This window comes from Hydractinia symbiolongicarpus, chromosome 7 (assembly GCF_029227915.1).
Source record: "Hydractinia symbiolongicarpus strain clone_291-10 chromosome 7, HSymV2.1, whole genome shotgun sequence".
NCBI classification, from domain to species: Eukaryota; Metazoa; Cnidaria; class Hydrozoa; order Anthoathecata; family Hydractiniidae; genus Hydractinia; species Hydractinia symbiolongicarpus.
In genome coordinates, this window is record NC_079881.1 from 10,284,164 (window position 1) to 10,304,198 (window position 20,035).

General features: G+C 46.8%; 65 non-coding genes across 65 annotated transcripts; 50 read left to right on the forward strand and 15 right to left on the reverse strand.

The window, feature by feature from the left end:
- The first annotated feature begins 68 nt into the window (after positions 1–68).
- Trnav-aac (transfer RNA valine (anticodon AAC)) lies at positions 69–141 on the forward strand. Its single transcript has one exon. It is a non-coding gene; the product is annotated as a tRNA-Val (tRNA).
- A 427-nt stretch (positions 142–568) lies between these two features.
- Positions 569–641, forward strand: Trnav-aac (transfer RNA valine (anticodon AAC)). Its single transcript has one exon. It is a non-coding gene; the product is annotated as a tRNA-Val (tRNA).
- A 544-nt stretch (positions 642–1,185) lies between these two features.
- On the forward strand, positions 1,186–1,258 carry Trnav-aac (transfer RNA valine (anticodon AAC)). Its single transcript has one exon. It is a non-coding gene; the product is annotated as a tRNA-Val (tRNA).
- Positions 1,259–1,802: 544 nt separating this feature from the next.
- Positions 1,803–1,875, forward strand: Trnav-aac (transfer RNA valine (anticodon AAC)). Its single transcript has one exon. It is a non-coding gene; the product is annotated as a tRNA-Val (tRNA).
- Positions 1,876–2,417: 542 nt separating this feature from the next.
- On the forward strand, positions 2,418–2,490 carry Trnav-aac (transfer RNA valine (anticodon AAC)). The gene has a single exon. It is a non-coding gene; the product is annotated as a tRNA-Val (tRNA).
- Positions 2,491–2,530: 40 nt separating this feature from the next.
- Trnaq-cug (transfer RNA glutamine (anticodon CUG)) lies at positions 2,531–2,602 on the forward strand. The gene has a single exon. It is a non-coding gene; the product is annotated as a tRNA-Gln (tRNA).
- Positions 2,603–2,733: 131 nt separating this feature from the next.
- On the forward strand, positions 2,734–2,806 carry Trnam-cau (transfer RNA methionine (anticodon CAU)). Its single transcript has one exon. It is a non-coding gene; the product is annotated as a tRNA-Met (tRNA).
- Positions 2,807–3,034: 228 nt separating this feature from the next.
- Positions 3,035–3,107, forward strand: Trnav-aac (transfer RNA valine (anticodon AAC)). The gene has a single exon. It is a non-coding gene; the product is annotated as a tRNA-Val (tRNA).
- Positions 3,108–3,350: 243 nt separating this feature from the next.
- On the forward strand, positions 3,351–3,423 carry Trnam-cau (transfer RNA methionine (anticodon CAU)). The gene has a single exon. It is a non-coding gene; the product is annotated as a tRNA-Met (tRNA).
- Positions 3,424–3,651: 228 nt separating this feature from the next.
- Positions 3,652–3,724, forward strand: Trnav-aac (transfer RNA valine (anticodon AAC)). The gene has a single exon. It is a non-coding gene; the product is annotated as a tRNA-Val (tRNA).
- A 243-nt stretch (positions 3,725–3,967) lies between these two features.
- On the forward strand, positions 3,968–4,040 carry Trnam-cau (transfer RNA methionine (anticodon CAU)). The gene has a single exon. It is a non-coding gene; the product is annotated as a tRNA-Met (tRNA).
- A 228-nt stretch (positions 4,041–4,268) lies between these two features.
- Positions 4,269–4,341, forward strand: Trnav-aac (transfer RNA valine (anticodon AAC)). Its single transcript has one exon. It is a non-coding gene; the product is annotated as a tRNA-Val (tRNA).
- A 380-nt stretch (positions 4,342–4,721) lies between these two features.
- Positions 4,722–4,794, reverse strand: Trnav-cac (transfer RNA valine (anticodon CAC)). Its single transcript has one exon. It is a non-coding gene; the product is annotated as a tRNA-Val (tRNA).
- A 91-nt stretch (positions 4,795–4,885) lies between these two features.
- Positions 4,886–4,958, forward strand: Trnav-uac (transfer RNA valine (anticodon UAC)). Its single transcript has one exon. It is a non-coding gene; the product is annotated as a tRNA-Val (tRNA).
- A 243-nt stretch (positions 4,959–5,201) lies between these two features.
- Positions 5,202–5,274, forward strand: Trnam-cau (transfer RNA methionine (anticodon CAU)). The gene has a single exon. It is a non-coding gene; the product is annotated as a tRNA-Met (tRNA).
- A 63-nt stretch (positions 5,275–5,337) lies between these two features.
- Positions 5,338–5,410, reverse strand: Trnav-cac (transfer RNA valine (anticodon CAC)). The gene has a single exon. It is a non-coding gene; the product is annotated as a tRNA-Val (tRNA).
- A 91-nt stretch (positions 5,411–5,501) lies between these two features.
- Positions 5,502–5,574, forward strand: Trnav-aac (transfer RNA valine (anticodon AAC)). Its single transcript has one exon. It is a non-coding gene; the product is annotated as a tRNA-Val (tRNA).
- Positions 5,575–5,817: 243 nt separating this feature from the next.
- On the forward strand, positions 5,818–5,890 carry Trnam-cau (transfer RNA methionine (anticodon CAU)). Its single transcript has one exon. It is a non-coding gene; the product is annotated as a tRNA-Met (tRNA).
- A 228-nt stretch (positions 5,891–6,118) lies between these two features.
- Positions 6,119–6,191, forward strand: Trnav-aac (transfer RNA valine (anticodon AAC)). Its single transcript has one exon. It is a non-coding gene; the product is annotated as a tRNA-Val (tRNA).
- A 614-nt stretch (positions 6,192–6,805) lies between these two features.
- On the forward strand, positions 6,806–6,878 carry Trnav-cac (transfer RNA valine (anticodon CAC)). The gene has a single exon. It is a non-coding gene; the product is annotated as a tRNA-Val (tRNA).
- A 64-nt stretch (positions 6,879–6,942) lies between these two features.
- Positions 6,943–7,015, reverse strand: Trnav-cac (transfer RNA valine (anticodon CAC)). Its single transcript has one exon. It is a non-coding gene; the product is annotated as a tRNA-Val (tRNA).
- Positions 7,016–7,106: 91 nt separating this feature from the next.
- On the forward strand, positions 7,107–7,179 carry Trnav-aac (transfer RNA valine (anticodon AAC)). Its single transcript has one exon. It is a non-coding gene; the product is annotated as a tRNA-Val (tRNA).
- Positions 7,180–7,422: 243 nt separating this feature from the next.
- On the forward strand, positions 7,423–7,495 carry Trnam-cau (transfer RNA methionine (anticodon CAU)). Its single transcript has one exon. It is a non-coding gene; the product is annotated as a tRNA-Met (tRNA).
- A 132-nt stretch (positions 7,496–7,627) lies between these two features.
- On the forward strand, positions 7,628–7,700 carry Trnav-aac (transfer RNA valine (anticodon AAC)). The gene has a single exon. It is a non-coding gene; the product is annotated as a tRNA-Val (tRNA).
- A 243-nt stretch (positions 7,701–7,943) lies between these two features.
- Positions 7,944–8,016, forward strand: Trnam-cau (transfer RNA methionine (anticodon CAU)). The gene has a single exon. It is a non-coding gene; the product is annotated as a tRNA-Met (tRNA).
- Positions 8,017–8,080: 64 nt separating this feature from the next.
- Positions 8,081–8,153, reverse strand: Trnav-cac (transfer RNA valine (anticodon CAC)). Its single transcript has one exon. It is a non-coding gene; the product is annotated as a tRNA-Val (tRNA).
- Positions 8,154–8,244: 91 nt separating this feature from the next.
- Trnav-aac (transfer RNA valine (anticodon AAC)) lies at positions 8,245–8,317 on the forward strand. The gene has a single exon. It is a non-coding gene; the product is annotated as a tRNA-Val (tRNA).
- A 243-nt stretch (positions 8,318–8,560) lies between these two features.
- On the forward strand, positions 8,561–8,633 carry Trnam-cau (transfer RNA methionine (anticodon CAU)). The gene has a single exon. It is a non-coding gene; the product is annotated as a tRNA-Met (tRNA).
- A 228-nt stretch (positions 8,634–8,861) lies between these two features.
- Positions 8,862–8,934, forward strand: Trnav-uac (transfer RNA valine (anticodon UAC)). The gene has a single exon. It is a non-coding gene; the product is annotated as a tRNA-Val (tRNA).
- Positions 8,935–8,974: 40 nt separating this feature from the next.
- On the forward strand, positions 8,975–9,046 carry Trnaq-cug (transfer RNA glutamine (anticodon CUG)). Its single transcript has one exon. It is a non-coding gene; the product is annotated as a tRNA-Gln (tRNA).
- A 268-nt stretch (positions 9,047–9,314) lies between these two features.
- Positions 9,315–9,387, reverse strand: Trnav-cac (transfer RNA valine (anticodon CAC)). The gene has a single exon. It is a non-coding gene; the product is annotated as a tRNA-Val (tRNA).
- A 91-nt stretch (positions 9,388–9,478) lies between these two features.
- Trnav-aac (transfer RNA valine (anticodon AAC)) lies at positions 9,479–9,551 on the forward strand. Its single transcript has one exon. It is a non-coding gene; the product is annotated as a tRNA-Val (tRNA).
- Positions 9,552–11,037: 1,486 nt separating this feature from the next.
- On the forward strand, positions 11,038–11,110 carry Trnam-cau (transfer RNA methionine (anticodon CAU)). The gene has a single exon. It is a non-coding gene; the product is annotated as a tRNA-Met (tRNA).
- A 228-nt stretch (positions 11,111–11,338) lies between these two features.
- Trnav-aac (transfer RNA valine (anticodon AAC)) lies at positions 11,339–11,411 on the forward strand. The gene has a single exon. It is a non-coding gene; the product is annotated as a tRNA-Val (tRNA).
- A 243-nt stretch (positions 11,412–11,654) lies between these two features.
- Trnam-cau (transfer RNA methionine (anticodon CAU)) lies at positions 11,655–11,727 on the forward strand. The gene has a single exon. It is a non-coding gene; the product is annotated as a tRNA-Met (tRNA).
- Positions 11,728–11,791: 64 nt separating this feature from the next.
- Positions 11,792–11,864, reverse strand: Trnav-cac (transfer RNA valine (anticodon CAC)). The gene has a single exon. It is a non-coding gene; the product is annotated as a tRNA-Val (tRNA).
- Positions 11,865–11,955: 91 nt separating this feature from the next.
- Positions 11,956–12,028, forward strand: Trnav-uac (transfer RNA valine (anticodon UAC)). The gene has a single exon. It is a non-coding gene; the product is annotated as a tRNA-Val (tRNA).
- Positions 12,029–12,271: 243 nt separating this feature from the next.
- On the forward strand, positions 12,272–12,344 carry Trnam-cau (transfer RNA methionine (anticodon CAU)). Its single transcript has one exon. It is a non-coding gene; the product is annotated as a tRNA-Met (tRNA).
- Positions 12,345–12,408: 64 nt separating this feature from the next.
- Trnav-cac (transfer RNA valine (anticodon CAC)) lies at positions 12,409–12,481 on the reverse strand. The gene has a single exon. It is a non-coding gene; the product is annotated as a tRNA-Val (tRNA).
- Positions 12,482–12,572: 91 nt separating this feature from the next.
- Positions 12,573–12,645, forward strand: Trnav-aac (transfer RNA valine (anticodon AAC)). Its single transcript has one exon. It is a non-coding gene; the product is annotated as a tRNA-Val (tRNA).
- A 379-nt stretch (positions 12,646–13,024) lies between these two features.
- On the reverse strand, positions 13,025–13,097 carry Trnav-cac (transfer RNA valine (anticodon CAC)). The gene has a single exon. It is a non-coding gene; the product is annotated as a tRNA-Val (tRNA).
- Positions 13,098–13,188: 91 nt separating this feature from the next.
- Positions 13,189–13,261, forward strand: Trnav-aac (transfer RNA valine (anticodon AAC)). The gene has a single exon. It is a non-coding gene; the product is annotated as a tRNA-Val (tRNA).
- Positions 13,262–13,805: 544 nt separating this feature from the next.
- On the forward strand, positions 13,806–13,878 carry Trnav-aac (transfer RNA valine (anticodon AAC)). The gene has a single exon. It is a non-coding gene; the product is annotated as a tRNA-Val (tRNA).
- Positions 13,879–14,121: 243 nt separating this feature from the next.
- On the forward strand, positions 14,122–14,194 carry Trnam-cau (transfer RNA methionine (anticodon CAU)). Its single transcript has one exon. It is a non-coding gene; the product is annotated as a tRNA-Met (tRNA).
- Positions 14,195–14,422: 228 nt separating this feature from the next.
- On the forward strand, positions 14,423–14,495 carry Trnav-aac (transfer RNA valine (anticodon AAC)). The gene has a single exon. It is a non-coding gene; the product is annotated as a tRNA-Val (tRNA).
- Positions 14,496–14,738: 243 nt separating this feature from the next.
- Positions 14,739–14,811, forward strand: Trnam-cau (transfer RNA methionine (anticodon CAU)). Its single transcript has one exon. It is a non-coding gene; the product is annotated as a tRNA-Met (tRNA).
- Positions 14,812–15,318: 507 nt separating this feature from the next.
- Positions 15,319–15,391, forward strand: Trnam-cau (transfer RNA methionine (anticodon CAU)). Its single transcript has one exon. It is a non-coding gene; the product is annotated as a tRNA-Met (tRNA).
- Positions 15,392–15,455: 64 nt separating this feature from the next.
- On the reverse strand, positions 15,456–15,528 carry Trnav-cac (transfer RNA valine (anticodon CAC)). The gene has a single exon. It is a non-coding gene; the product is annotated as a tRNA-Val (tRNA).
- A 507-nt stretch (positions 15,529–16,035) lies between these two features.
- Positions 16,036–16,108, reverse strand: Trnal-cag (transfer RNA leucine (anticodon CAG)). Its single transcript has one exon. It is a non-coding gene; the product is annotated as a tRNA-Leu (tRNA).
- Positions 16,109–16,199: 91 nt separating this feature from the next.
- Positions 16,200–16,272, forward strand: Trnav-aac (transfer RNA valine (anticodon AAC)). Its single transcript has one exon. It is a non-coding gene; the product is annotated as a tRNA-Val (tRNA).
- A 544-nt stretch (positions 16,273–16,816) lies between these two features.
- On the forward strand, positions 16,817–16,889 carry Trnav-aac (transfer RNA valine (anticodon AAC)). The gene has a single exon. It is a non-coding gene; the product is annotated as a tRNA-Val (tRNA).
- A 243-nt stretch (positions 16,890–17,132) lies between these two features.
- On the forward strand, positions 17,133–17,205 carry Trnam-cau (transfer RNA methionine (anticodon CAU)). Its single transcript has one exon. It is a non-coding gene; the product is annotated as a tRNA-Met (tRNA).
- Positions 17,206–17,269: 64 nt separating this feature from the next.
- Trnav-cac (transfer RNA valine (anticodon CAC)) lies at positions 17,270–17,342 on the reverse strand. Its single transcript has one exon. It is a non-coding gene; the product is annotated as a tRNA-Val (tRNA).
- Positions 17,343–17,433: 91 nt separating this feature from the next.
- Trnav-aac (transfer RNA valine (anticodon AAC)) lies at positions 17,434–17,506 on the forward strand. Its single transcript has one exon. It is a non-coding gene; the product is annotated as a tRNA-Val (tRNA).
- Positions 17,507–17,749: 243 nt separating this feature from the next.
- Trnam-cau (transfer RNA methionine (anticodon CAU)) lies at positions 17,750–17,822 on the forward strand. The gene has a single exon. It is a non-coding gene; the product is annotated as a tRNA-Met (tRNA).
- Positions 17,823–17,886: 64 nt separating this feature from the next.
- Trnav-cac (transfer RNA valine (anticodon CAC)) lies at positions 17,887–17,959 on the reverse strand. The gene has a single exon. It is a non-coding gene; the product is annotated as a tRNA-Val (tRNA).
- A 370-nt stretch (positions 17,960–18,329) lies between these two features.
- Trnam-cau (transfer RNA methionine (anticodon CAU)) lies at positions 18,330–18,402 on the forward strand. Its single transcript has one exon. It is a non-coding gene; the product is annotated as a tRNA-Met (tRNA).
- Positions 18,403–18,466: 64 nt separating this feature from the next.
- On the reverse strand, positions 18,467–18,539 carry Trnav-cac (transfer RNA valine (anticodon CAC)). The gene has a single exon. It is a non-coding gene; the product is annotated as a tRNA-Val (tRNA).
- Positions 18,540–18,630: 91 nt separating this feature from the next.
- Positions 18,631–18,703, forward strand: Trnav-aac (transfer RNA valine (anticodon AAC)). Its single transcript has one exon. It is a non-coding gene; the product is annotated as a tRNA-Val (tRNA).
- Positions 18,704–18,946: 243 nt separating this feature from the next.
- Positions 18,947–19,019, forward strand: Trnam-cau (transfer RNA methionine (anticodon CAU)). Its single transcript has one exon. It is a non-coding gene; the product is annotated as a tRNA-Met (tRNA).
- A 64-nt stretch (positions 19,020–19,083) lies between these two features.
- On the reverse strand, positions 19,084–19,156 carry Trnav-cac (transfer RNA valine (anticodon CAC)). Its single transcript has one exon. It is a non-coding gene; the product is annotated as a tRNA-Val (tRNA).
- Positions 19,157–19,247: 91 nt separating this feature from the next.
- On the forward strand, positions 19,248–19,320 carry Trnav-uac (transfer RNA valine (anticodon UAC)). The gene has a single exon. It is a non-coding gene; the product is annotated as a tRNA-Val (tRNA).
- Positions 19,321–19,563: 243 nt separating this feature from the next.
- On the forward strand, positions 19,564–19,636 carry Trnam-cau (transfer RNA methionine (anticodon CAU)). Its single transcript has one exon. It is a non-coding gene; the product is annotated as a tRNA-Met (tRNA).
- A 64-nt stretch (positions 19,637–19,700) lies between these two features.
- On the reverse strand, positions 19,701–19,773 carry Trnav-cac (transfer RNA valine (anticodon CAC)). The gene has a single exon. It is a non-coding gene; the product is annotated as a tRNA-Val (tRNA).
- Positions 19,774–19,864: 91 nt separating this feature from the next.
- Positions 19,865–19,937, forward strand: Trnav-aac (transfer RNA valine (anticodon AAC)). Its single transcript has one exon. It is a non-coding gene; the product is annotated as a tRNA-Val (tRNA).
- Positions 19,938–20,035: the final 98 nt, after the last annotated feature.

The following is a 20,035-nucleotide window of genomic DNA, read 5'->3' on the forward strand; positions in this document are numbered from 1 at the left end:
GAAGGAAAGCAATACAAGGCTAAAATAGCTAGAGAAAAAAGCAAAAACATGTGGCTAGTTAGTTGCCAGATTCCGTAGTGTAGTGGTTATCACGTGCGCTTAACACGCGCAAGGTCCCCGGTTCGAGCCCGGGCGGAATCATTGATGTTTCCGCGAAGCGAACCTCGGAAGAGCCTCTGTAGGTTCCATGGTGTAATGGTTAGCACTCAGGACTCTGAATCCTGCGATCCGAGTTCAAGTCTTGGTGGAACCTGTGCCGTTAGTTGTGCCTCGGAAGCACCTATTGGGCGTTTGGAAGCAACGGCACTTGAAATATTTTAGTCATTTGAAAGAAGACATTGTAATAACAACGTTCTTCTGAAATGCATCGGATTAGGGCACAGTGCCTTGTTAGCGCAGTAGGCAGCGCGTCAGTCTCATAATCTGAAGGTAGTGAGTTCGATCCTCTCACAGGGCAAGGCTTTTAAAAGCCGCAGTGAATCAAATGTTTGACGCCTATTACAAAACTAGCAACTCAACAATGATTCCTTGTATTGCTTTCCTTCGTCATAGGTTCCAAAATTCATTGGATTCCGTAGTGTAGCGGTTATCACGTGCGCTTAACACGCGCAAGGTCCCCGGTTCGAGCCCAGGCGGAATCATTGATGTTTCCGCGAAGCGAACCTCGGAAGAGCCTCTGTAGGTTCCATGGTGTAATGGTTAGCACTCAGGACTCTGAATCCTGCGATCCGAGTTCAAGTCTTGGTGGAACCTGTGCCGTTAGTTGTGCCTCGGAAGCACCTATTGGGCGTTTGGAAGCAACGGCACTTGAAATATTTTAGTCATTTGCAAGAAGACATTGTAATAACAACGTTCTTCTGAAATGCATCGGATTAGGGCACAGTGCCTTGTTAGCGCAGTAGGCAGCGCGTCAGTCTCATAATCTGAAGGTAGTGAGTTCGATCCTCTCACAGGGCAAGGCTTTTAAAAGCCGCAGTGAATCAAATGTTTGACGCCTATTACAAAACTAGCAACTCAACAATGATTCCGCCCGAGCTCGAACCAGGGACCTTGCGCGTGTGAAGCGCACGTGATAACCGCTACACTACGGAATCCAATGAATTTTGGAACCGATGACAAAGGGAAGCAATACAAGGCTAAAATAGCTAGAGAAAAAAGCAAAAACATGTCGCTTGTTAGTTGCCAGATTCCGTAGTGTAGTGGTTATCACGTGCGCTTAACACGCGCAAGGTCCTCGGTTCGAGCCCGGGCGGAATCATTAATGTTTCCGCGAAGCGAACCTCGGAAGAGCCTCTGTAGGTTCCATGGTGTAATGGTTAGCACTCAGGACTCTGAATCCTGCGATCCGAGTTCAAGTTTCGGTGGAACCTGTGCCGTTAGTTGTGCCTCGGAAGCACCTATTGGGCGTTTGGAAGCAACGGCACTTGAAATATTTTAGTCATTTGCAAGAAGACATTGTAATAACAACGTTCTTCTGAAATGCATCGGATTAGGGCACAGTGCCTTGTTAGCGCAGTAGGCAGCGCGTCAGTCTCATAATCTGAAGGTAGTGAGTTCGATCCTCTCACAGGGCAAGGCTTTTAAAAGCCGCAGTGAATCAAATGTTTGACGCCTATTACAAAACTAGCAACTCAACAATGATTCCGCCCGAGCTCGAACCAGGGACCTTGCGCGTGTGAAGCGCACGTGATAACCGCTACACTACGGAATCCAATGAATTTTGGAACCGATGACAAAGGAAAGCAATACAAGGCTAAAATAGCTAGAGAAAAAAGCAAAAACATGTCGCTTGTTAGTTGCCAGATTCCGTAGTGTAGTGGTTATCACGTGCGCTTAACACGCGCAAGGTCCCCGGTTCGAGCCCGGGCGGAATCATTGATGTTTCCGCGAAGCGAACCTCGGAAGAGCCTCTGTAGGTTCCATGGTGTAATGGTTAGCACTCAGGACTCTGAATCCTGCGATCCGAGTTCAAGTTTCGGTGGAACCTGTGCCGTTAGTTGTGCCTCGGAAGCACCTATTGGGCGTTTGGAAGCAACGGCACTTCAAATATTTTAGTCATTTGCAAGAAGACATTGTATTAACAACGTTCTTCTGAAATGCATCGGATTAGATCACAGTGCCTTGTTAGCACAGTAGGCAGCGCGTCAGTTTCATAATCTGAAGGTCGTAAGTTCGATCCTCACACAGGGCAAGGTTTTTAAAAGCCGCAGTGAATCAAATGTTTGACGCCTATTACAAAACTAGCAACTCAACAATGATTCCGCCCGGCTCGAACCGGGACCTTGCGCGTGTGAAGCGCACGTGATAACCGCTACACTACGGAATCCAATGAATTTTGGAACCTATGACGAAGGAAAGCAATACAAGGCTAAAATAGCCAGAGAAAAAAGCAAAAACATGTCGCTTGTTAGTTGTCAGATTCCGTAGTGTATTGGTTATCACGTGCGCTTAACACGCGCAAGGTCCCCGGTTCGAGCCCGGGCGGAATCATTGATGTTTCCACGAAGCGAACCTCGGAAGAGCCTCTGTAGGTTCCATAGTGTAATGGTTAGCACTCAGGACTCTGAATCCTGCGATCCGAGTTCAAGTCTCGGTGGAACCTGTGCCGTTAGTTGTTCCTCGGAAGCACCTATTGGGCGTTGGGAAGCAACGGCACTTGAAATATTTTAGTCATTTGCAAGAAGACATTGTAATAACAACGTTCTTCTGAAATGCATCGGATTAGGGCACAGTGCCTTGTTAGCGCAGTAGGCAGCGCGTCAGTCTCATAATCTGAAGGTCGTGAGTTCGATCCTCACACAGGGCAAGGCTTTTAAAAGCCGCAGTGAATCAAATGTTTGACGCCTATTACAAAACTAGCAACTCAACAATAATTCCGCCCGGGCTCGAACCGGGGACCTTTCGCGTGTGAAGCGCACGTGATAACCGCTACACTACGGAATCCAATGAATTTTGGAACCTATGACAAAGGAAAGCAATACAAGGCTAAAATAGCTAGAGAAAAAAGCAAAAACATGTCGCTTGTTAGTTGCCAGATTCCGTAGTGTAGTGGTTATCACGTGCGCTTAACCCGCGCAAGGTCCCCGGTTCGAGCCCGGGCGGAATCATTAATGTTTCCGCGAAGCGAACCTCGGAAGAGCCTCTGTAGGTTCCTTGGTGTAATGGTTAGCACTCAGGACTCTGAATCCTGCGATCCGAGTTCAAGTCTCGGTGGAACCTGTGCCGTTAGTTGTGCCTCGGAAGCACCTATTGGGCGTTTGGAAGCAACGGCACTTCAAATATTTTAGTCATTTGCAAGAAGACATTGTAATAACAAAGTTCTTCTGAAATGCATCGGATTAGGGCACAGTGCCTTGTTAGCGCAGTAGGCAGCGCGTCAGTCTCATAATCTGAAGGTCGTGAGTTCGATCCTCACACAGGGCAAGGCTATTAAAAGCCGCAGTGAATCAAATGTTTGACGCGTATTACAAAACTAGCAACTCAACAATGATTCCGCCCGGGCTCGAACCGGGGACCTTGCGCGTGTGAAGCGCACGTGATAACCGCTACACTACGGATTCCAATGAATTTTGGAACCTATGACGAAGGAAAGCAATACAAGGCTAAAATAGCTAGAGAAAAAAGCAAAAACATGTCGCTTGTTAGTTGCCAGATTCCGTAGTGTAGTGGTTATCACGTGCGCTTAACACGCGCAAGGTCCCCGGTTCGAGCCCGGGCGGAATCATTGATGTTTCCGCGAAGCGAACCTCGGAAGAGCCTCTGTAGGTTCCTTGGTGTAATGGTTAGCACTCAGGACTCTGAATCCTGCGATCCGAGTTCAAGTCTCGGTGGAACCTGTGCCGTTAGTTGTGCCTCGGAAGCACCTATTGGGCGTTTGGAAGCAACGGCACTTCAAATATTTTAGTCATTTGCAAGAAGACATTGTAATAACAACGTTCTTCTGAAATGCATCGGATTAGGGCACAGTGCCTTGTTAGCGCAGTAGGCAGCGCGTCAGTCTCATAATCTGAAGGTCGTGAGTTCGATCCTCACACAGGGCAAGGCTTTTAAAAGCCACAGTAAATCAAATGTTTGACGCCTATTACAAAACTAGCAACTCAACAATAATTCCGCCCGGGCTCGAACCGGGGACCTTTCGCGTGTGAAGCGCACGTGATAACCGCTACACTACGGAATCCAATGAATTTTGGAACCTATGACAAAGGAAAGCAATACAAGGCTAAAATAGCTAGAGAAAAAAGCAAAAACATGTCGCTTGTTAGTTGCCAGATTCCGTAGTGTAGTGGTTATCACGTGCGCTTAACCCGCGCAAGGTCCCCGGTTCGAGCCCGGGAGGAATCATTAATGTTTCCGCGATGCGAACCTCGGAAGAGCCTCTGTAGGTTCCTTGGTGTAATGGTTAGCACTCAGGACTCTGAATCCTGCGATCCGAGTTCAAGTCTCGTTGGGACCTGTGCCGTTAGTTGTGCCTCGGAAGCACCTATTGGGCGTTTGGAAGCAACGGCACTTGAAATATTTTAGTCATTTGCAAGAAGACATTGTAATAACAACGTTCTTCTGAAATGCATCGGATTAGGGCACAGTGCCTTGTTAGCGCAGTAGGCAGCGCGTCAGTCTCATAATCTGAAAGTCGTGAGTTCGATCCTCACACAGGGCAAGGCTTTTAAAAGCCGCTGTGAATCAAATGTTTGACGCCTATTACAAAACTAGCAACTCAACAATGATTCCGCCCGGGCTCGAACCGGGGACCTTGCGCGTGTGAAGCGCACGTGATAACCGCTACACTACGGAATCCAATGAATTTTGGAACCTATGACGAAGGAAAGCAATACAAGGCTAAAATAGCTAGAGAAAAAAGCAGAAACATGTCGCTTGTTAGTTGCCAGATTCCGTAGTGTAGTGGTTATCACGTGCGCTTTACACGCTCAATGTCCCCGGTTCGAGCCCGGGCGGAATCATTGATGTTTCCGCGAAGCGAACCTCGGAAAAGCCTCTGTAGGTTTCATGGTGTTATGGTTAGCACTCAGGACTCTGAATCCTGCGATCCGAGTTCAAGTCTCGGTGGAACCTGTGCCGTTAGTTGTGCCTCGGAAGCACCTATTGGGCGTTTGGAAGCAACGGCACTTCAAAAATTTTAGTCATTTGCAAGAAGACATTGTAATAACAACGTTCTTCTGAAATGCATCGGATTAGGGCGCAGTGCCTTGTTAGCGCAGTAGGCAGCGCGTCAGTCTCATAATCTGAAGGTCGTGAGTTCGATCCTCACACAGGGCAATGCTTTTAAAAGCCGCAGTGAATCAAATTTTGACGCCTATTACAAAACTAGCAACTCAACAATGATTCCGCCCGGGCTCGAACCGGGGACCTTGCGCGTGTGAAGCGCACGTGATAACCGCTACACTACGGAATCCAATGAATTTTGGAACCTATGACGAAGGAAAGCAATACAAGGCTAAAATAGCTAGAGAAAAAAGCAAAAACATGTCGCTTGTTAGTTGCCAGATTCCGTAGTGTAGTGGTTATCACGTGCGCTTAACACGCGCAAGGTCCCCGGTTCGAGCCCGGGCGGAATCATTGATGTTTCCGCGAAGCGAACCTCGGAAGAGCCTCTGTAGGTTCCATGGTGTTATGGTTAGCACTCAGGACTCTGAATCCTGCGATCCGAGTTCAAGTCTCGGTGGAACCTGTGCCGTTAGTTGTGCCTCGGAAGCACCTATTGGGCGTTTGGAAGCAACGGCACTTCAAATATTTTAGTTATTTGCAAGAAGACATTGTAATAACAACGTTCTTCTGAAATGCATCGGATTAGGGCGCAGTGCCTTGTTAGCGCAGTAGGCAGCGCGTCAGTCTCATAATCTGAAGGTCGTGAGTTCGATCCTCACACAGGGCAAGGCTTTTAAAAGCCGCAGTGAATCAAATGTTGGACGCCTATTACAAAACTAGCAACTCAACAATGATTCCGCTCGGGCTCGAACCGGGGACCTTGCGCGTGTGAAGCGCACGTGATAACCGCTACACTACGGTATCCAATAAATTTTGGAACCTATGACAAAGGAAAGCAATACAAGGCTAAAATAGCTAGAGAAAAAAGCAGAAACATGTCGCTTGTTAGTTGCCAGATTCCGTAGTGTAGTGGTTATCACGTGCGCTTAACACGCGCAAGGTCCCCGGTTCGAGCCCGGGCGGAATCATTGATGTTTCCGCGAAGCGAACCTCGGAAGAGCCTCTGTAGGTTCCATGGTGTTATGGTTAGCACTCAGGACTCTGAATCCTGCGATCCGAGTTCAAGTCTCGGTGGAACCTGTGCCGTTAGTTGTGCCTCGGAATAACCTATTGGGCGTTTGGAAGCAACGGCACTTGAAATATTTTAGTCATTTGCAGGAAGACAATGTAATAACAACGTTCTTCTGAAATGCATCGGATTAGGGCGCACTGCCTTGTTAGCGCAGTAGGCAGCGCGTCAGTCTCATAATCTGAAGGTCATGAGTTTGATCCTCACACAGGGCAAGGCTTTTAAAAGCCGCAGTGAATCAAATGTTGGACTCCTCCAATGAATTTTGTAACCTATGACGAAGGAAAGCAATACAAGGCTAAAATAGCTAGAGAAAAAAGCAAAAACATGTCGCTTGTTAGTTGCCAGATTCCGTAGTGTAGTGGTTATCACGTGCGCTTAACACGCGCAAGGTCCCCGGTTCGAGCACCTATTGGGCGTTTGGAAGCAACGGCACTTGAAATATTTTAGTCATTTGCAAGAAGACATTGTAATAACAACGTTCTTCTGAAATGCATCGGATTAGGGTGCAGTGCCTTGTTAGCGCAGTAGGCAGCGCGTCAGTCTCACAATCTGAAGGTCGTGAGTTCGATCCTCACACAGGGCAAGGCTTTTAAAAGCCGCAGTGAATCAAATGTTGGACGCCTATTACAAAAATAGCAACTCAACAATGATTCCGCCCGGGCTCGAACCGGGGACCTTGCGCGTGTGAAGCGCACGTGATAACCGCTACACTACGGAATCCAATGAATTTTGGAACCTATGACGAAGGAAAGCAATACAAGGCTAAAATAGCTAGAGAAAAAAGCAGAAACATGTCGCTTTTTAGTTGCCAGATTCCGTAGTGTAGTGGTTATCATGTGCGCTTAACACGCGCAAGGTCCCCGGTTCGAGCCCGGGCGGAATCATTGATGTTTCCGCGAAGCGAACCTCGGAAGAGCCTCTGTAGGTTCCATGGTGTTATGGTTAGCACTCAGGACTCTGAATCCTGCGATCCGAGTTCAAGTCTCGGTGGAACCTGTGCCGTTAGTTGTGCCTCGGAAGCACATATTGGGCGTTTGGAAGCAACGGCACTTGAAATATTTTGGTCATTTGCAAGAAGACATTGTAATAACAACGTTCTTCTGAAATGCATCGGATTAGGGCGCAGTGCCTTGTTAGCGCAGTAGGCAGCGCGTCAGTCTCATAATCTGAAGGTCGTGAGTTCGATCCTCACACAGGGCAAGGCTTTTAAAAGCCGCAGTGAATCAAATGTTGGACTCCTCCAATGAATTTTGTAACCTATGACGAAGGAAAGCAATACAAGGCTAAAATAGCTAGAGAAAAAAGCAAAAACATGTCGCTTGTTAGTTGCCAGATTCCGTAGTGTAGTGGTTATCATGTGCGCTTAACACGCGCAAGGTCCCCGGTTCGAGCCCGGGCGGAATCATTGATGTTTCCGCGAAGCGAACCTCGGAAGAGCCTCTGTAGGTTCCATGGTGTTATGGTTAGCACTCAGGACTCTGAATCCTGCGATCCGAGTTCAAGTCTCGGTGGAACCTGTGCCGTTAGTTGTGCCTCGGAAGCACCTATTGGGCGTTTGGAAGCAACGGCACTTGAAATATTTTGGTCATTTGCAAGAAGACATTGTAATAACAACGTTCTTCTGAAATGCATCGGATTAGGGCGCAGTGCCTTGTTAGCGCAGTAGGCAGCGCGTCAGTCTCATAATCTGAAGGTCGTGAGTTCGATCCTCACACAGGGCAAGGCTTTTAAAAGCCGCAGTAAATCAAATGTTTGACGCCTATTACAAAACTAGCAACTCAACAATGATTCCGCCCGGGCTCGAACCGGGGACCTTGCGCGTGTGAAGCGCACGTGATAACCGCTACACTACGGAATCCAATGAATTTTGGAACCTATGACGAAGGAAAGCAATACAAGGCTAAAATAGCTAGAGAAAAAAGCAAAAACATGTCGCTTGTTAGTTGCCAGATTCCGTAGTGTAGTGGTTATCACGTGCGCTTAACACGCGCAAGGTCCCCGGTTCGAGCCCGGGCGGAATCATTGATGTTTCCGCGAAGCGAACCTCGGAAGAGCCTCTGTAGGTTCCATGGTGTTATGGTTAGCACTCAGGACTCTGAATCCTGCGATCCGAGTTCAAGTCTTGGTGGAACCTGTGCCGTTAGTTGTGCCTCGGAAGCACCTATTGGGCGTTTGGAAGCAATGGCACTTCAAATATTTTAGTCATTTGCAAGAAGACATTGTAATAACAACGTTCTTCTGAAATGCATCGGATTAGGGCGCAGTGCCTTGTTAGCGCAGTAGGCAGCGCGTCAGTCTCATAATCTGAAGGTCGTGAGTTCGATCCTCACACAGGGCAATGCTTTTAAAAGCCGCAGTGAATCAAATGTTTGACGCCTATTACAAAACTAGCAACTCAACAATGATTCCGCCCGGGCTCGAACCGGGGACCTTGCGCGTGTGAAGGGCACGTGATAACCGCTACACTACGGAATCCAATGAAATTTGGAACCTATGACGAAGGAAAGCAATACAAGGCTAAAATAGCTAGAGAAAAAAGCAGAAACATGTCGCTTGTTAGTTTCCAGATTCCGTAGTGTAGTGGTTATCACATGCGCTTTACACGCTCAATGTCCCCGGTTCGAGCCCGGGCGGAATCATTGATGTTTCCGCGAAACGAACCTCGGAAGAGCCTCTGTAGGTTCCATGGTGTAATGGTTAGCACTCAGGACTCTGAATCCTGCGATCCGAGTTCAAGTCTCGGTGGAACCTGTGCCGTTAGTTGTGCCTCGGAAGCACCTATTGGGCGTTTGGAAGCAACGGCACTTCAAATATTTTAGTCATTTGCAAGAAGACATTGTAATAACAACGTTCTTCTGAAATGCATCGGATTAGGGCACAGTGCCTTGTTAGCGCAGTAGGCAGCGCGTCAATCTCATAATCTGAAGGTCGTGAGTTCGATCCTCACACAGGGCAAGGCTATTAAAATCCGCAGTGAATCAAATGTTTGACGCCTATTACAAAACTAGAAACTCAACAATGATTCCGCCCGGGCTCGAACCGGGGACCTTGCGTGTGTGAAGCGCACGTGATAACCGCTACACTACGGAATCCAATGAATTTTGAAACCTATGACGAAGGAAAGCAATACAAGGCTAAAATAGCTAGAGAAAAAAGCAAAAACATGTCGCTTGTTAGTTGCCAGATTCCGTAGTGTAGTGGTTATCACATGCGCTTAACACGCGCAAGGTCCCCGGTTCGAGCCCGGGCGGAATCATTGATGTTTCCGCGAAGCGAACCTCGGAAGAGCCCCTGTAGGTTCCTTGGTGTAATGGTTAGCACTCAGGACTCTGAATCCTGCGATCCGAGTTCAAGTCTCGGTGGAACCTGTGCCTTCTTAATTTATTTAACGTCGGAGAAATAACTATGTACATATAGCTTCCTGATATAAAAAAATAAATAAATACATACTTATAAATATACAGGAAACTAATCAAATCCGACAAAAATTTGTTTATGGTTTTATGAAAAATGTATAAAAATTAAGAAAAAATATTTAAATAGACCGAGTGACTGAAATCATACTCCTTTAGTTTCGTTTTAAATTTTTTAAGGCTGTTACAACTTTTCAATTCGGAAGGTAAAGTATTCCAAATTTTAGGCCCCAATGAGCGAAGACATTTTTCCCCAAAATTTTTTGTATTAAAGTTCAATGTTTTAAGATTATTTAAATATTGACTTCGTACTGGCCTGTTTGTTTCGCTGCGTTGAAAGATGTCTAACATAAATGGCGGATTTAAATTATTAAGAGATTTAAAAATCTCTATACATAGATTTCGTATTCGCATAATTTTCATGTAGTTACTTTTGTTCTTGGTAGAAATGTACCTTTCTTTTCTCTCTGAATATCCGCTATCTACAAATTTTAGGGCTCGCTTATGGAGTTTTTCGACCCTAGAAAGTGATTTTGAAGATGAGAAATTCCAAATAAGTGGACAGTAGTTAAAGTTTGAATACACAAAACTTTCTGCTAAGACACTCTTAGCTTTAAAAGGAAGTATGTTTTTAAATCTATACAAAGCATTTAGTTGCGCAGATGCTTTCTTGCAAACCTCATTTAAGTGCTGATCAAATCTAAGGTTATTGTCAATTTTAACTCCTAACAGTTTGACTGTGTCTTGCGAATATATGTTTTTATCTCCGATTCTTATCAGTTTACTACTTGTGTTTTCTATCCTATCTTTGCTGATTATAATGCATTGAAATTTGTCAGGGTTAGCAATCATTTTATTTTCATGTAGCCATGCTAACGCCTGCTCAGACTCACCTTCTAAAATTTTAATGAGGTTTGGAATTGAATTGGAAAAGCTTGACAATGTATTATCATCAGCATAGTTGTGTAGGTCACTTCTGGTTATAAAAAGAAAAATATCGTTAAGAAAAATATTAAAAATTATCGGGCCTAAGATTGATCCTTGCGGCACGCCTGAAAGAATCATTTGGAAAAGACTGTAGTGTCCGTTTATACGAGTAGATTGTTCTCTATTTGTTAGGTATGACAGGACAAATTTCAGGGCATTAATTTCAAATCCATATGCCTCAAGTTTAGCGATTAGTAAATCATTTGGCACTGTGCCGTTAGTTGTGCCTCGGAAGCACCTATTGGGCGTTTGGAGGCAACGGCACTTGAAATATTTTAGTCATTTGCAAGAAGACAATGTAATAACAACGTTCTTCTGAAATGCATCGGATTAGGGCACAGTGCCTTGTTAGCGCAGTAGGCAGCGCGTCAGTCTCATAATCTGAAGGTCGTGAGTTCGATCCTCACACAGGGCAAGGCTTTTAAAAGCCACAGTAAATCAAATGTTTGACGCCTATTACAAAACTAGCAACTCAACAATAATTCCGCCCGGGCTCGAACCGGGGACCTTTCGCGTGTGAAGCGCACGTGATAACCGCTACACTACGGAATCCAATGAATTTTGGAACCTATGACAAAGGAAAGCAATACAAGGCTAAAATAGCTAGAGAAAAAAGCAAAAACATGTCGCTTGTTAGTTGGCAGATTCCGTAGTGTAGTGGTTATCACGTGCGCTTAACCCGTGCAAGGTCCCCGGTTCGAGCCCGGGCGGAATCATTAATGTTTCCGCGATGCGAACCTCGGAAGAGCCTCTGTAGGTTCCTTGGTGTAATGGTTAGCACTCAGGACTCTGAATCCTGCGATCCGAGTTCAAGTCTCGTTGGAACCTGTGCCGTTAGTTGTGCCTCGGAAGCACCTATTGGGCGTTTGGAAGCAACGGCACTTGAAATATTTTAGTCATTTGCAAGAAGACATTGTAATAACAACGTTCTTCTAAAATACATCGGATTAGGGCACAGTGCCTTGTTAGCGCAGTAGGCAGCGCGTCAGTCTCATAATCTGAAGGTCGTGAGTTCGATCCTCACACAGGGCAAGGCTTTTAAAAGCCGCAGTGAATCAAATGTTTGACGCCTATTACAAAACTAGCAACTCAACAATGATTCCGCCCGGGCTCGAACCGGGGACCTTGCGCGTGTGAAGCGCACGTGATAACCGCTACACTACGGAATCCAATGAATTTTGGAACCTATGACGAAGGAAAGCAATACAAGGCTAAAATAGCTAGAGAAAAAAGCAGAAACATGTCGCTTGTTAGTTGCCAGATTCCGTAGTGTAGTGGTTATCACGTGCGCTTTACACGCTCAATGTCCCCGGTTCGAGCCCGGGCGGAATCATTGATGTTTCCGCGAAGCGAACCTCGGAAGAGCCTCTGTAGGTTTCATGGTGTTATGGTTAGCACTCAGGACTCTGAATCCTGCGATCCAAGTTCAAGTCTCGGTGGAACCTGTGCCGTTAGTTGTGCCTCGGAAGCACCTATTGGGCGTTTGGAAGCAACGGCACTTCAAATATTTTAGTCATTTGCAAGAAGACATTGTAATAACAACGTTCTTCTGAAATGCATCGGATTAGGGCGCAGTGCCTTGTTAGCGCAGTAGGCAGCGCGTCAGTCTCATAATCTGAAGGTCGTGAGTTCGATCCTCACACAGGGCAATGCTTTTAAAAGCCGCAGTGAATCAAATGTTTGACGCCTATTACAAAACTAGCAACTCAACAATGATTCCGCCCGGGCTCGAACCGGGGACCTTGCGCGTGTGAAGCGCACGTGATAACCGCTACACTACGGAATCCAATGAATTTTGGAACCTATGACGAAGGAAAGCAATACAAGGCTAAAATAGCTAGAGAAAAAAGCAAAAACATGTCGCTTGTTAGTTGCCAGATTTCGTAGTGTAGTGGTTATCACGTGCGCTTAACACGCGCAAGGTCCCCGGTTCGTGCCCGGGCGGAATCATTGATGTTTCCGCGAAGCAAACCTCGGAAGAGCCTCTGTAGGTTCCATGGTGTTATGGTTAGCACTCAGGACTCTGAATCCTCGATCCGAGTTCAAGTCTCGGTGGAACCTGTGCCGTTAGTTGTGCCTCGGAAGCACCTATTGGGCGTTTGGAAGCAACGGCACTTCAAATATTTTAGTCATTTGCAAGAAGACATTGTAATAACAACGTTCTTCTGAAATGCATCGGATTAGGGCACAATGCCTTGTTAGCGCAGTAGGCAGCGCGTCAGTCTCATAATCTGAAGATCGTGAGTTCGATCCTCACACAGGGCAAGGCTATTAAAAGCCGCAGTGAATCAAATGTTTGACGCCTATTACAAAACTAGCAACTCAACAATGATTCCGCCCGGGCTCGAACCGGGGACCTTGCGCGTGTGAAGCGCACGTGATAACCGCTACACTACGGAATCCAATGAATTTTGGAACCTATGACGAAGGAAAGCAATACAAGGCTAAAATAGCTAGAGAAAAAAGCAGAAACATGTCGCTTTTTAGTTGCCAGATTCCGTAGTGTAGTGGTTATCACGTGCGCTTAACACGCACAAGGTCCCCAGTTCGAGCCCGGGCGGAATCATTGATGTTTCCGCGAAGCGAACCTCGGAAGAGCCTCTGTAGGTTCCATGGTGTTATGGTTAGCACTCAGGACTTTGAATCCTGCGATCCGAGTTCAAGTCTCGGTGGAACCTGTGCCGTTAGTTGTGCCTCGGAAGCACCTATTGGGCGTTTGGAAGCAACGGCACTTGAAATATTTTAGTCATTTGCAAGAAGACATTGTAATAACAACGTTCTTCTGAAATGCATCGGATTAGGGCGCAGTGCCTTGTTAGCGCAGTAGGCAGTGCGTCAGTCTCATAATCTGAAGGTCGTGAGTTCAATCCTCACACAGGGCAAGGCTTTTAAAAGCCGCAGTGAATCAAATGTTGGACGCCTATTACAAAACTAGCAACTCAACAATGATTTCGCCCGGGCTCGAACCGGGGACCTTGCGCGTGTGAAGCGCACGTGATAACCGCTACACTACGGAATCCAATGAATTTTGGAACCTATGACGAAGGAAAGCAATACAAGGCTAAAATAGCTAGAGAAAAAAGCAAAAACATGTCGCTTGTTAGTTGCCAGATTCCGTAGTGTAGTGGTTATCACGTGCGCTTAACACGCGCAAGGTCCCCGGTTCGAGCCCGGGCGGAATCATTGATGTTTCCGCGAAGCGAACCTCGGAAGAGCCTCTGTAGGTTCCATTGTGTTATGGTTAGCACTCAGGACTCTGAATCCTGCGATCCGAGTTCAAGTCTCGGTGGAACCTGTGCCTTTAGTTGTGCCTCAGAAGCACCTATTGGGCGTTTGGAAGCAACGGCACTTGAAATATTTTAGTCATTTGCAAGAAGACATTGTAATAACAACGTTCTTCTGAAATGCATCGGATTACGGCGCAGTGCCTTGTTAGCGCAGTAGGCAGCGCGTCAGTCTCATAATCTGAAGGTCGTGAGTTCGATCCTCACACAGGGCAAGGCTTTTAAAAGCCGCAGTTTATCAAATGTTTGACGCCTATTACAAAACTAGCAACTCAACAATGATTCTGCCCGGGCTCGAACCGGGGACCTTGCGCGTGTGAAGCGCACGTGATAACCGCTACACTACGGAATCCAATGAATTTTGGAACCTATGACGAAGGAAAGCATTTCAAGGCTAAAATAGCTAGAGAAAAAAGCAAAAACATGTCGCTTGTTAGTTGGCAGATTCCGTAGTGTAGTGGTTATCACGTACGCTTAACACGCGCAAGGTCCCCGGTTCGAGCCCGGGCGGAATCATTGATGTTTCCGCGAAGCGAACATCGGAAGAGCCTCTGTAGGTTCCATGGTGTTATGGTTATCACTCAGGACTCTGAATCCTGCGATCCGAGTTCAAGTCTCGGTGGAACCTGTGCCGTTAGTTGTGCCTCGGAAGCACCTATTGGGCGTTTGGAAGCAACGGCACTTCAAATATTTTAGTCATTTGCAAGAAGACATTGTAATAACAACGTTCTTCTGAAATGCATCGGATTAGGGCACAGTGCCTTGTTAGCGCAGTAGGCAGCGCGTCAGTCTCATAATCTGAAGGTCGTGAGTTCGATCCTCACACAGGGCAAGGCTTTTAAAAGCCGCAGTGAATCAAATGTTGGACGCCTATTACAAAACTAGTAACTCAACAATGATTTCGCCCGGGCTCGAACCGGGGACCTTGCGCGTGTGAAGCGCACGTGATAACCGCTACACTACGGAATCCAATGAATTTTGGAACCTATGACGAAGGAAAGCAATACAAGGCTAAAATAGCTAGAGAAAAAAGCAGAAACATGTCGCTTGTTAGTTGCCAGATTCCGTAGTGTAGTGGTTATCACGTGCGCTTAACACGATGTTTCCGCGAAGCAAACCTCGGAAGAGCCTCTGTAGGTTCCATGGTGTTATGGTTAGCACTCAGGACTCTGAATCCTGCGATCCGAGTTCAAGTCTTGGTGGAACCTGTGCCGTTATTTGTGCCTCGGAAGCAACTATTGGGCGTTTGGAAGCAACGGCACGTCAAATATTTTAGTCATTTGCAAGAAGACATTGTAATAACAACGTTCTTCTGAAATGCATCGGATTAGGGCACAGTGCCTTGTTAGCGCAGTAGGCAGCGCGTCAGTCTCATAATCTGAAGGTCGTGAGTTCGATCCTCACACAGGGCAAGGCTTTTAAAAGCCGCAGTGAATCAAATGTTTGACGCCTATTACAAAACTAGCAACTCAACAATGATTCCGCCCGGGCTCGAACCGGGGACCTTGCGCGTGTGAAGCGCACGTGATAACCGCTACACTACGGAATCCAATGAATTTTGGAACCTATGACGAAGGAAAGCATTACAAGGCTAAAATAGCTAGAGAAAAAAGCAGAAACATGTCGCTTGTTAGTTGCCAGATTCCGTAGTGTAGTGGTTATCACGTGCGCTTAACACGATGTTTCCGCGAAGCAAACCTCGGAAGAGCCTCTGTAGGTTCCATGGTGTTATGGTTAGCACTCAGGACTCTGAATCCTGCGATCCGAGTTCAAGTCTTTGTGGAACCTGTGCCGTTAGTTGTGCTTTGGAAGCACCTATTGGGCGTTTGGAAGCAACGGCACTTGAAATATTTTAGTCATTTGCAAGAAGACATTGTAATAACAACGTTCTTCTGAAATGCATCGGATTAGGGCGCAGTGCCTTGTTAGCGCAGTAGGCAGCGCGTCAGTCTCATAATCTGAAGCTCGTGAGTTCTATCCTCACACAGGGCAAGGCTTTTAATAGCCGCAGTGAATCAAATGTTTGACGCCTATTACAAAACTAGCAACTCAACAATGATTCCGCCCGGGCTCGAACCGGGGACCTTGCGCGTCTGAAGCGCACGTGATAACCGCTACACTACGGAATCCAATGACTATTGGAACCTATGACGAAGGAAAGCAATACAAGGCTAAAATAGCTAGAGAAAAAAGCAAAAACATGTCGCTTGTTAGTTGCCAGATTCCGTAGTGTAGTGGTTATCACGTGCGCTTAACACGCGCAAGGTCCCCGGTTCGAGCCCGGGCGGAATCATTGATGTTTCCGCGAAGCAAACCTCGGAAGAGCCTCTGTAGGTTCCATGGTGTTATGGTTAGCACTCAGGACTCTGAATCCTGCGATCCGAGTTCAAGTCTTGGTGGAACCTGTGCCGTTAATTGTGCCTCGGAAGCACCTATTGGGCGTTTGGAAGCAACGGCACTTGAAATATTTTAGTCATTTGCAAGAAGACATTGTAATAACAACATTCTTCTGAAATGCATCGGATTAGGGCGCAGTGCCTTGTTAGCGCAGTAGGCAGCGCGTCAGTCTCATAATCTGAAGGTCGTGAGTTCAATCCTCACACAGGGCAAGGCTTTTAAAAGCCGCAGTGAATCAAATGTTTGACGCCTATTACAAAACTAGCAACTCAACAATGATTCCGCCCGGGCTCGAACCGGGGACCTGGCGCGTGTGAAGCGCACGTGATAACCGCTACACTACGGAATCCAATGACTATTGGAACCTATGACGAAGGAAAGCAATACAAGGCTAAAATAGCTAGAGAAAAAAGCAAAAACATGTCGCTTGTTAGTTGCCAGATTCCGTAGTGTAGTGGTTATCACCTGCGCTTAACACGCGCAAGGTCCCCGGTTCGAGCCCGGGCGGAATCATTGATGTTTCCGCGAAGCAAACCTCGGAAGAGCCTCTGTAGGTTCCATGGTGTTATGGTTAGCACTCAGGACTCTGAATCCTGCGATCCGAGTTCAAGTCTTGGTGGAACCTGTGTCGTTAATTGTGCCTCGGAAGCACCTATTGGGCGTTTGGAAGCAACGGCACTTGAAATATTTTAGTCATTTGCAAGAAGACATTGTAATAACAACGTTCTTATGAAATGCATGGGATTAGGGCGCAGTGCCTTGTTAGCGCAGTAGGCAGCGCGTCAGTCTCATAATCTGAAGGTCGTGAGTTCGATCCTCACACAGGGCAAGGCTTTTAAAAGCCGCAGTGAATCAAATGTTTGACGCCTATTACAAAACTAGCAACTCAACAATGATTCCGCCCGGGCTCGAACCGGGGACCTTGCGCGTGTGAAGCGCACGTGATAACCGCTACACTACGGAATCCAATGAATTTTGGAACCTATGACGAAGGAAAGCATTACAAGGCTAAAATAGCTAGAGAAAAAAGCAGAAACATGTCGCTTGTTAGTTGCCAGATTCCGTAGTGTAGTGGTTATCACGTGCGCTTAACACGCGCAAGGTCCCCGGTTCGAGCCCGGGCGGAATCATTGATGTTTCCGCGAAGCGAACCTCGGAAGAGCCTCTGTAGGTTCCATGGTGTTATGGTTAGCACTCAGGACTCTAAATCCTGCGATCCGAGTTCAAGTCTCGGTGGAACCTGTGCCGTTAGTTGTGCCTCGGAAGCACCTATTGGGCGTTTGGAAGCAACGACACTTCAAATATTTTAGTCATTTGCAAGAAGACATTGTAATAACAACGTTCTTCTGAAATGCATCGGATTAGGGCACAGTGCCTTGTTAGCGCAGTAGGCAGCGCGTCAGTCTCATAATCTGAAGGTCGTGAGTTCGATCCTCACACAGGGCAAGGCTATTAAAAGCCGCAGTGAATCAAATGTTTGACGCCTATTACAAAACTAGCAACTCAACAATGATTCCGCCCGGGCTCGAACCGGGGACCTTGCGCGTGTGAAGCGCACGTGATAACCGCTACACTACGGAATCCAATGAATTTTGGAACCTATGACGAAGGAAAGCATTACAAGGCTAAAATAGCTAGAGAAAAAAGCAGAAACATGTCGCTTGTTAGTTGCCAGATTCCGTAGTGTAGTGGTTATCACGTGCGCTTAACACGATGTTTCCGCGAAGCAAACCTCGGAAGAGCCTCTGTAGGTTCCATGGTGTTATGGTTAGCACTCAGGACTCTGAATCCTGCGATCCGAGTTCAAGTCTTGGTGGAACCTGTGCCGTTAATTGTGCCTCGGAAGCACCTATTGGGCGTTTGGAAGCAACGGCACTTGAAATATTTTAGTCATTTGCAAGAAGACATTGTAATAACAACGTTCTTCTGAAATGCATCGGATTAGGGCGCAGTGCCTTGTTAGCGCAGTAGGCAGCGCGTCAGTCTCATAATCTGAAGGTCGTGAGTTCGATCCTCACACAGGGCAAGGCTTTTAAAAGCCGCAGTGAATCAAATGTTTGACGCCTATTACAAAACTAGCAACTCAACAATGATTCCGCCCGGGCTCGAACCGGGGACCTTGCGCGTGTGAAGCGCACGTGATAACCGCTACACTACGGAATCCAATGACTATTGGAACCTATGACGAAGGAAAGCAATACAAGGCTAAAATAGCTAGAGAAAAAAGCAAAAACATGTCGCTTGTTAGTTGCCAGATTCCGTAGTGTAGTGGTTATCACGTGCGCTTAACACGCGCAAGGTCCCCGGTTCGAGCCCGGGCGGAATCATTGATGTTTCCACGAAGCGAACCTCGGAAGAGCCTCTGTAGGTTCCATGGTGTTATGGTTAGCACTCAGGACTCTGAATCCTGCGATCCGAGTTCAAGTCTCGTTGGAACCTGTGCCGTTAGTTGTGCCTCGGAAGCACCTATTGGGCGTTTGGAAGCAACGGCACTTGAAATATTTTAGTCATTTGCAAGAAGACATTGTAATAACAACGTTCTTCTAAAATACATCGGATTAGGGCACAGTGCCTTGTTAGCGCAGTAGGCAGCGCGTCAGTCTCATAATCTGAAGGTCGTGAGTTCGATCCTCACACAGGGCAAGGCTTTTAAAAGCCGCAGTGAATCAAATGTTTGACGCCTATTACAAAACTAGCAACTCAACAATGATTCCGCCCGGGCTCGAACCGGGGACCTTGCGCGTGTGAAGCGCACGTGATAACCGCTACACTACGGAATCCAATGAATTTTGGAACCTATGACGAAGGAAAGCAATACAAGGCTAAAATAGCTAGAGGAAAAAGCAGAAACATGTCGCTTGTTAGTTGCCAGATTCCGTAGTGTAGTGGTTATCACGTGCGCTTTACACGCTCAATGTCCCCGGTTCGAGCCCGGGCGGAATCATTGATGTTTCCGCGAAGCGAACCTCGGAAGAGCCTCTGTAGGTTTCATGGTGTTATGGTTAGCACTCAGGACTCTGAATCCTGCGATCCGAGTTCAAGTCTCGGTGGAACCTGTGCCGTTAGTTGTGCCTCGGAAGCACCTATTGGGCGTTTGGAAGCAACGGCACTTCAAATATTTTAGTCATTTGCAAGAAGACATTGTAATAACAACGTTCTTCTGAAATGCATCGGATTAGGGCGCAGTGCCTTGTTAGCGCAGTAGGCAGCGCGTCAGTCTCATAATCTGAAGGTCGTGAGTTCGATCCTCACACAGGGCAATGCTTTTAAAAGCCGCAGTGAATCAAATGTTTGACGCCTATTACAAAACTAGCAACTCAACAATGATTCCGCCCGGGCTCGAACCGGGGACCTTGCGCGTGTGAAGCGCATGTGATAACCGCTACACTACGGAATCCAATGAATTTTGGAACCTATGACGAAGGAAAGCAATACAAGGCTAAAATAGCTAGAGAAAAAAGCAAAAACATGTCGCTTGTTAGTTGCCAGATTTCGTAGTGTAGTGGTTATCACGTGCGCTTAACACGCGCAAGGTCCCCGGTTCGTGCCCGGGCGGAATCATTGATGTTTCCGCGAAGCGAACCTCGGAAGAGCCTCTGTAGGTTCCATGGTGTTATGGTTAGCACTCAGGACTCTGAATCCTCGATCCGAGTTCAAGT